Below are 10,419 nucleotides of genomic sequence, written 5' to 3'. Positions count from 1 at the left end.
CACAGCATGGAACCAGGACCAGCTAAATCCGCGGGACCCTAATATGCAAGCTATTATTTCTCTCCAGCCAAGAACGGGTGACCCCAGAACACTTTGTCAGTGCCATCTTAATACGTGGGCCCACGCTGGAACGGCCCGGGGGGCTCAAGTTTGGAAGGGGTGCTCATAACGATATTTGGTCAAAATTTTCGAGAGCTTCAATATGTGAATAGCATACTAGACAGGCAATTCTATCCAAGTGCGGGGCCTTGGTTAGAAGCCTAGCTATATTTAGAAAAATTACAGTCCCCCGAAGGTGGGAAGCCGATGGGGGTTCTCAAAACGACCCTGCACTTTTCCCGAGGACCCATGATGTTGAGACGCCCTCTCCGCAAAAGGGAAGTTCACTGATTTCTAGCCCAGGATAGGCGTGGGCCAAGGTCAATATCTCTGAAAATTCATTGGCTCGTCCAATATATGTATATATGTATTTTATTGTATTATACAGTCGAATCCCGTTATAACGAACTCCAAGAAACCGGAGAAAACACTTCGTCATAACGAAATTTCGTTTTAAAGGAATTTCAGATTGTTTGCATTGCTTCTATGTATACTTATTAAAGGAATTAGAAAACCCTTCGTTGAAACGAGGTTTTCGCTTTAACGGTATTCGTTAAAACGGGGGCTGCATATATATTATTATTATTATTGCATTGTATTGTTGATTAAATGCCGTTCTTATTAGTCATTTTTATGTGAATGTTATATATCATTTTTATCGCACCACGGTCATTTTCTGCACACGAGGGCTAATTTGACCGGGACCAATTTATTGCCGATTCCGAACGGCAGGCTTGTTTTTTATAGTCATCGACCGGTTGGTTCGCTAACCCCTCGATTTGGGACTCCAATCGAGGGGTTATCCAATTTTTCCTGCGGTCACGTCTCCGTTTCTGTTGTACCCCTGTGCCAGGAAAGTTTTCTGTCAAGAACGGACCGGGTATCGAGCTCGCGACACCTCTAAACATTCTTTGGTACTTTAGGCGAGTATCTTATCGACCTGGACTACCGCACCCTATGTGAATGAATAATTGTGGAATGAATTATCCGTTTCCATTATTTCCTATGGGGGAAGTTTTGATTCGAATAACGAGCGGTTCGTATAACGAGCATTTCCGCGGAACGAATTAAGCTCGTTAACCGAAGTTCCTCTGTATATATGTTACACTGCCAAAGCACGAAACTGGCCACTTCGCGAATTGGCCAGTTTTAAATATTGATCCTGCCAGTGTCTAAATTTCAGACATTGGCTGGCGAATTCGCGAAGTGGCCGGTGATGTCTTGTGGCCAAAGTCCGATAACGAAAGACCCGATTCGGGATTATCGTCAAATTGGTGTATTCTTTCGTTATAATTATGTCCCCGTTTGTTATGGCAACCCATTAAATCACAGTCACGACGGTAATCTCTTTTTTTTTTGACAAATTTTGGCAGGAACAAAACCCATGTTTATATAATACGTACTAGCTATAATACCCGGCGCTGCCTGGGTTTTCTTCAAGTACTGGGAGAATTGAAAAAGTAACAAACCATTAAAAAGGAATAAACTACAGGGTGGGCAAAAAGTCCGTAGAAACTTTACAGAATAAAAAAACGATTTGCAGGGTTAGCATCGCTAGGTCACGGGAATTTTTTAAGACGGGGAAAAAATAACTCAAAAACAACCGATAGTTGGCGCTGGTACGAGTGACTTTCGGTGGAAATATGCAAATGAGACGGTTATAAGAACTTGCGCTCCAAATCCACAACCAATTCGACGTTGTAAACTGTGTATGTGGACCTGCTGCACTCTGCCGTTGCTGGATTTGTGACTCGACTGCGATGTGTTATCTCCTGTGGTGGTCATGTGGAACACATACTGCTGTAATAAACGATTTGGAGGCATTCTGTTCGGTATTTGCGCATGTTTTCTTTGTACGTCAGCGCCACCTATCGGCTGTTTTTTTAGTTTTTTTTTTGTCCTGTCTTAAAAAAAATTCCCGTGACTAGCCAAAACGTTTTTTATTTCGGTTATTTTTCCGGTTTTTATGAATTTTTAAAGTTTCTACGGACTTTTTGCCCACCCTGTATTATACATAGCACCGGTTGCATTAACCACTTTACGATGAAGGACGTAATACTGCGACCAAACGCCTTTGGACTAAAGTCTAGGGTGACCATACGTCCCGTATTTCCCGGGACAGTCCCGGTATTTTCTGTATTTTTGGTCGTCCCGACTTTTTCGCAAAAGTGTCCCGGTTTTTCCCGTATTTTACACGACGCTTACTTGAATTTTTATTCTTTATTGAAGTCAAAGATTGAAATTATTTTTCAACTAATAAACTATATTATGATAATTACAACTATAAATGAGAATATTATTCTCTCACATTTGTCTTGGTGAACGTTTTTTTCGTGAAATTCATTTTGATCCACTGCAATTTGCAGTAACGTTTCATTTCCCGCCATTGTGATTTTACCGTAATTTTAACAATATTTGGCAACTTTGCTCGGTTTTGGCGTCATTTTTTGCGATAATTGGCGATGTCCCGTATTTTCCCGTATTTGGAATCTCAATGTCCCGTATATCTCTCGAGGAAATATGGTCAGCCTACTAAAGTCAAACAAGCTCTCTATGTTTTCTTTCCTCTCTTTTCATAACCGTAAGGTTTTGTTGTAACCCTACGAAGTTGTTCTTTTCACCTTTCTTTTACTTCTATACAATTATGTGTCCCCCTCACATACGATGTATCCTTCTACCATATACGTATAAAAACTAAAGAGAACTGGTTGATGAGGATGAAAAATAGATATATTTCGTATGACTACACCAGCTGATCTCTCCTATCTGCACTTCTGTATTACACTTTATACTTGGGGTGACCATACGTCCCGCATTTCCCGGGACACGTTTTCTTGGCCATCCCGACTTTTTAGCGAAAGTGTCCCGGTTTTTCCCGTTTTTTACCCGAAGCTTACTTGAATTTTTATTCTTTATTGAAGTCAAAGAATGAAATTATTTTCCCACTCATAAATTATATTATGATAATAATTATAAATATAAGAATATTAATTTCCCACATTTGCCTTGTGAACGTTTTATTTCGTGGAATTCATTTAAATCCACAGCAATTTGCAGTAATGCGTTATTTCAGGCCATTTTTGATTTTTACGTAACTTCTCCAATATTTGGCAACTTTGTTTATTTTAGGCGTCATTTTTGGCAATAATTGGCGATGTCCCGTATTTTCCCGTATTTGGAATCCCCCATTTCCCGTATTTCTTTCGAGGAAATATGGTCAGCTTAATTATACTGTTCCTCTTTCATTTATTTCCCCCCCCCCCTTCATTTCTTTACCTTTCTCTAACGTGCGGTTAGGTTAGGCCGAGATTGCCATACTTTTTGCCCACTTGTCAAATATAGATCATCTGAATTTCTCGCCGAAAACTTGTAAGCGAAGCTGTTCAAGAAGTGACAAACCATTGTAAAGGCATATCTGAAACGCATTGTTAGAGAAGATCGGTAACCAAAGTGTAAAACATTCCGAGAGTGATTGTTGAGACCCAAGAGCCATTGTTGCCCGACAGTTTTTTTTTTTTGCCTCTTTCCCCCCGGTTCAATCCGGGCCCTGTTTGGTATATACACGTATATGCGAAATTTAGCGACGATGGATCTAAAATTGTAAATTTGTATGGAGAACACACACTACTACTACTACTACTACTACTACTACTAAACCACACATGCACCTCGGCCATATTCCTCTGCGGAACCTCTAACGAATTGGTGCGTGTTGGAACGTGACGTGCGTGTACGTGTAGCGAAACGTGACATGAAGAAAAAATATTGGGAAGACTCTGGAAGTTGCTGGTAGTCCCCCCCCACTCACGTGAGTACGCAGAAGAGACATTGGGGGGGGGGGGGGGCTCAGTCCCCTTATAAAATTTATTGGAGGTGCTCAATTAGCCTCAGCCCCTAGGTTCCGGCGCCTATGGCTGCTATATACGGACACACGTTGGCGATTAAAAAAATAGATTTGGCTCCTACTTGGCCGTCTTAACACCAGCACATCGAGCTTTGGCCATAGGGATATCCAACCACTTCGCGAAATAACCGGCCGAAATCCGAATCACTTCTGCTTCCGAAATTCTTTGCCAATTCGTTAAGTGACCGCACTTTGAGCTTTGGCAGCAACAGCTGTATGTGAGATGGCCTTCTTCAGTGATGTCTAGGGTGACCATACGTTCGGTATTTCCTGGAGCAATCCCGGTATTTTCTGTTTTTTTAGCTGTCCCGAGTTTTTGGCAAAAGTGTCCCGGTTTTTCCCGTATTTTGCACGAAGACTACTTGAATTTTTATTCTTTATTGAAAAAGATTGAAATTATTTTTCAACTTATAAATTATATTATGATAATTACAACTATAAATGAGAATGTTAATCTCCCACATTTGTCTTAGTGAAAGTTTTTTTTCGTGGAATTCATTTTAAATTTTAATCCACTGCAATTAGCAGTAATGCTGTATTTCCCGCCATTGTGATTTTTCCGTTATTTCAACAATATTTGGCGACTTTAGTCGGTTATTGCGATAATTGGCAATGTCCCGTATTTTCCCGTATCAGGAATCCCAATTTCCCGTATTTCTCTCGAAGAAATATGGTCACCCTACCCATAGGGATATCCGACCACTTCGTGAAATAACCGGCCAAAATCCGAATCACTTCTGGTTCCGAAATTCTTGGCCAATTCGTTAAGTGACCGCACTTTGAGCTTTGCCAGCAACAGCTGTATGTGAGATGGCTAGGGTGACCATATGTATTTCCCGGGAGAGTACCGCTTTTTAATGCATTTTTGGCTGTTCTGACTGAATCTGGATACCCGGAAAAAGTCCGGGTTTTAATTTTTTTTTATACCTAGAATATACGGGGTGATTATAAAAAAACTATCCCGACATATGGGCCCCTAACTATCATACCATTCACAGAAACTGAATGAAAATTTGGCATAAGGTATTTTGATGTATGCGCTCAAGAATGATATGGAAAACAACAGTGTCACTCTAACAGTTACGGTTACAGTGAAAAAATTTCGAAAATATCAAATGGCAACACCAAGTTTTTTTGTATTGGAATGTGATCTCCATTGTGAAAAACCCTAAATAGCGTTGGAATGGCACCTGTAGCACGAAAATCCCCGGAGCTAGGCAAGGAAAAAGTAAAAAGGACTTTGCCGTGCACCAGAGCATTAATGCTCGTTTCATTCGTCACACCGTTTCTTCGGCTGAGATCCCAGCCTCCACAAAACGAGAAGAAAGAGCCAAGAAATGCAAATTTCGGGTCATACGTAAGACACAGTCACGACTGACGTCGTCACGCTAGGTGAAAGAAAAGGCACTGCGAAATGCGAGCCACGTATGTCTGCCATGAATAGCTTTCTGCCATTCCGAACAAGATGCCGCTTTCAGGGAAAGAACGTGGGGAAATCGTAAAGATTTATTACCTGAATGGACAAAATGCCGCAGAGACATTGCGTGTTTACCGCAGAAACCATGGATTACGGCGAGGCCCGTGCACTGTCAAAGCTGTACGGGACTTGATTCATAAATTTGAAGAAACTGGTTGCACATACGATCGACCTCGGTCTGGACGACCTTCCGTTCCCGTGGAAGCTGTTGCAGAAGTTCATCAGACGATAAGCACAGTTCGTCCCGCAAGTGCACGCGGTGTTTCACGTGTTCTGAATCTGCCGAATTCAACTGTCCGCAAGATTCTGCGCTCTGTTCTAAACATGTTTCCGTATCGATTCCAGCGTGTCCAGATGTTGGAAGCGGGAGACTATCAATTACGGCTGGATTTTGCGAATCAATTCCTTATCTGGTACGATGAAGATAGCAGCTGGCCGCCTTTACGCATTCTGTGGACAGATGAGGCGCATTTCTCGTTAACTGGTAACGTGAATTCGAAAAATTGTGTGCACTGGGCATACAATAATCCACATGATGTGCTTGCACGTCCATTACACGAGGAAAAAGTGACTGTGTGGTGTGGTGTAACGAGTACGTTCATCCTCGGCCCTTACTTTTTTGAAGAGGTTACTGCCGGTGATCTGCAAACATGTACAGTAACGAGTGCTCGCTATCTGGACACGTTAACTCGTTACGCGATTCCCGCATTGCAACGGCAAAATGCTCTATCTGAAGTTGTGTGGATGCAAGATGGCGCTCCTCCACATGTAGGGTCTTCAGTCAAACGTGTCTTAAGTCAACAGTTTGGTGACAGAGTTATCTCCCGTCATTTCTCGTTTCCGTGGCCACCAAGGTCTCCTGATCTCACACCAATGGATTTCTGGCTGTGGGGATACCTGAAATCCAAAGTGTGTCAGTTTCGTCCGCAAACTGCATCTGATTTGAAAGATGCCATCAGAACTGCGATTCAAGAGATTCCTATTGCCATGGTAGTATTGCAGTGCTATCCACCGTCTGCCGCATGCAAAGTGTCATCGTGTGTGAAGGAGGTCATGTGGAAGATTTGTGAAACACAATAAAATGCTTTATTTTATGCTGCTTCTCTGTCCTTATTGGTTGTCCTCACTTTTAGCCTGTCTACCGCCGGTGATTTTCATGCTACAGTTGCCGTTCGAACGCTATTTAGGGTTTTTCATAATGGATATCACATTCCAATACAAAAAACTTGGTGTTGCCATTTGATATTTTCGAAATTTTCTCACTGTAACCGTAACTGTTAGAGTGACACTGTTGTTTTCCATATCATTCTTGAGCGCATACATCAAAATACCTTATGCCAAAATTTCATTCAGTTTCTGTGAATGGTATGATAGTTAGGGGCCCATATGTCGGGATAGTTTTTTTATAATCACTCCGTACTTATTTATACAACATGGAGGACCGTTGTTTATTTAAATATACTATTATATTTCATTTATGTTTCATGATTTGGGTGACCATAAGTCCCGTATTTCCCGGGACAGTCCGGTTTTTTCTGTTTTTTTGGCCGTCCCGACTTTTTAGCGAAAGTGTCCCGATTTTTACCTTTTTTTTTAACGAAGCTTACTTGAATTTTTATTGAAGTCATTGAATGAAATTATTTTCCCACTCATAAAATATATTATGATAATTACAATTATAAATAAGAATATTAATCTCTCGCATATGCCTTGGTGAACGTTTTATTTCGTGGAATTCATTTAAATCCACTGCAATTTGCAGTAATGCTTCATTTCCCGCCTTTTTGATTTTTACGTAATTTCTCCAATATTTGGCAACTTTGTTTACTTTTGGCGTCATTTTTGGCAATAATTGGCGATGTCCCGTATTTTCCGATATTTGGAATCCCAATTTCCCGTATTTCTTTCCAGGAAATATGGTCAGCCTATTCGTAATATTTTTCATATTTGATGGGTTTTTATTATTGTTTTCCATGCTGGCGATTTTTTTTTCCAGCTTCCGCAGTGTCCAACGGCTCTGGCGACTTTTGGTCGAGTCGTCGGACATGTTTAGCGCCGAAAAAAACGTCGCTAGAAATCGCCAATCTCTGGATTATACAGCACCGGTTCCCATCTCTCCACACACATTTGTCCTCCTCTTTTTTTTTTTTTTTTTGTTCTTGGTGATGTCCCGTATGTTCTCGTATTTCAAAGCTCAATTTCCCGTATCGTATTTTTCTCGAGTAAATGTAAAATGGCCCTCCTCACACGGGGAAACTAAAGTTCGGCAACTGATAAGAGAAACCGTCTCCCGAAGACCAGTACGTATATCGCTCTAGACGCCCTCACACGAGGAAATTAGCGTCTTGGCGACGAAATATCGAACGCGACTCTGTCACTTGGCGACTGACATGCTAGTCGCCGCCAACTTTTGTTGAAGAAACTAGAGAAACTGCCTTTGGCATTCCTTCATATTTTCGTCATGCGAGTTTGGACTCATATTGAAAAACAATCCAGAGTATATATATAATAAATTATCAGTTGAAAGGATGTAATGAAATTTCTTCAGAATTTCAGTTCACAGGTAAATACACGATTTCTTTATTTAAACTGATATTATTTTGAAATTATAATGAAATCAGGGGCGTCGGAATTGTTTCGAAACTGTGGGTGCTCGTCTTTAGTTTTATATCGGAAAGTTAAATTTCTTAATCAATTCTGGGGTGCTCGGATCCATGCCACAAATTACCGTGGGTGCTTGAGTTTGCACCCCTGGCTCTGACGCCACTGAATGAAATGGTAAACCAGGACTGTCATTTCAACTTTTTTCGGGGGGGGGGGCAAAGAACATATACTCACTGTATGTACGTATATATACTATTTATAGTGCATTTTTGAAAGCCGTGGGGCAATAGCCCCCTGATCCCCTAGATGACGGGTCCGTGGTAAACACATGGGCCCACCCGGGCACTCCCCCGCGGGGGCGATTTCAAAAGAAGATGGAGCATCACAAAAATTATATCTGGTAAAAAATTTCAGGAATAATCAAATGAATTTGCCAAGTAGGATCTCAGAAAAAAAAAATACGTGGCTGGGAGCCCCCATGTTGCTCTTAAGACGGCCCTGGATAAGAACCTGCAGAAAATTTCAAAATACTGTCTACTTTTACATGTACCTAAACAAGCACGTGTTCCACAGGGATGGTCCCTGATTTTCCCCCTTGCTTGGAATGTCTGTAATCTAGGTCACGTACACGCACATCTGTGTGTGGGAGTATTCGGGGAAAATCATTCCCTGAAACATAAACAACAATTCATGTGTTGTTTGTCTCTAGTTTTGCCTATAGTTTATTTTTTGCCTCTGGGAACCAGCTTTAGTCGTTTCATCTCATGAAACTACTTAAAATTCTGCGTGACAATATTTTAACTAATAAACAATAAAAATATATTAAATCCAACATATATAGGTACTGAAAGGCACATTTATAGAGGAAAGACACATTTTATTGCGAATTTTTTTTCCGAATGAAACATGAAATTATACTAAAAAATTATCTAATTTTTGCCATTTTATTGTCATTTCAAAATGATATCAATTTAAATAATGAAATTTTGTATTTACCCGTGAGCTGAAATTCTGTAGCAATTTCACATATAATAGAAATTATTTTTCTTATTTATTTGTTTCGATTTTTCCTAACCCGGTTAACAAGAAGGAAAACTAATAGACTGTGCTGTTTTTACTCAGTTTCCCGGGCTTTGAATATTTTTTTAGTAGCGCCGTGTGAGGGAGAACGCGCAACTCGACTCGTTCTAGTCAACTCAACTCTCAAGTTGAAGCAACTCGAGCTCGATTTTAGTTTCCCCGTGTGAGGAGGGCCTAAGATTTCAAGGTAACCAAAATCTGATTTATATATTTTGTTTAGTTTTATATATTTTAATTTCCTCCATTTCGGCATGCCCGGGTAGCTCAGTCGGTAGAGCGTTAGGCTTTTAACCTAACGGTCCAGGGTTCGAGTCCCTGTTCGGGCGGATTACTTTTTTATTTTTTTTTCCTCTCTCCCAATTCAATTTTTTTTAATGAATTTCATGAAACTGATGTTTCAAAAAGACTTTTTTTTTTTTTTTCCTTTTTACACTTTCATGAGGTAAGGAATTTGGAACTTTCATGAGGATATCTTGGCTTGGAATTTCTAACGTGCATTTTTTTCAATAAATCTGGTGCTGCCATCTCTGTTATTTTTTAAGAAACTCAAACTTCCACCAGAGCTCTCCGTCGTATCATTATTAGAGCTATAATAGCTATTAGTAGAGCCCGGATTATATGCACTTAAAAAGTGTCAAAATAAGCTCTAAAAATATGCTAATATGCACTTAAAATGCCAAAATATGCACTTAAAATGCCAAAATATGCACTTAAAATGCCAAAATATGCATTTAAAAACTCCAAAATATATACTATCTTTACACACATCCACATCTTTTATGGATATCTTCTTTCTGCCGGTTCGTTAGGCAATTTTCCCGCTGTCTCCTTTGTGTTGGCATTTGAAAGATCCTGAAAAAAAGTTAAAAATTCGAAAATATGTACCAAAAATGATAAAATATGCGCTAAAAAATCCCTATGCAAGGGGGAAAAAAAAACAGATATGTTTTTAAAATCATGTTTTCTATTTGTTAGTGCATATTCATTTACCTCATCACATATGCATTTACTGCACATGCACAAATAACTTCTAAATATTTTTCATTTAAGCAATTTTTAATTTCTAGTCAGTCGTGACTGTTCAGTAACGAAATAACAGTGAAAAAAGAATTTTGAAGCTATTTTCTAAAATAATTGAACATTTTTGACGCTAACGCTGAAACAGTTCAAAATCCTACCTGCGGGGGAAAAAAACCCCGATGTTATGAAAATATTATGAGCAATATTCTTTTGAAAAACTTTAAAAAAAGTGGTT

The 10,419-nt window shown here is 39.9% G+C and overlaps 1 non-coding gene across 1 annotated transcript; it reads left to right on the top strand.

Annotated features, from left to right (window-relative positions):
• Nucleotides 1–9,417: 9,417 nt before the first annotated feature.
• On the top strand, nucleotides 9,418–9,490 carry TRNAK-UUU (transfer RNA lysine (anticodon UUU)). Its single transcript has one exon. It is a non-coding gene; the product is annotated as a tRNA-Lys (tRNA).
• Nucleotides 9,491–10,419: the final 929 nt, after the last annotated feature.

This window comes from Pholcus phalangioides, unplaced genomic scaffold, assembly GCF_987345545.1.
Source record: "Pholcus phalangioides strain wild (caught in Gottingen) unplaced genomic scaffold, Ppha-v1.0 ptg000043l_1, whole genome shotgun sequence".
Taxonomy (NCBI): Eukaryota; Metazoa; Arthropoda; class Arachnida; order Araneae; family Pholcidae; genus Pholcus; species Pholcus phalangioides.
The sequence above is the reverse complement of the archived record's forward strand: the minus strand, read 5'-3'. Positions and strand labels throughout refer to the sequence as shown.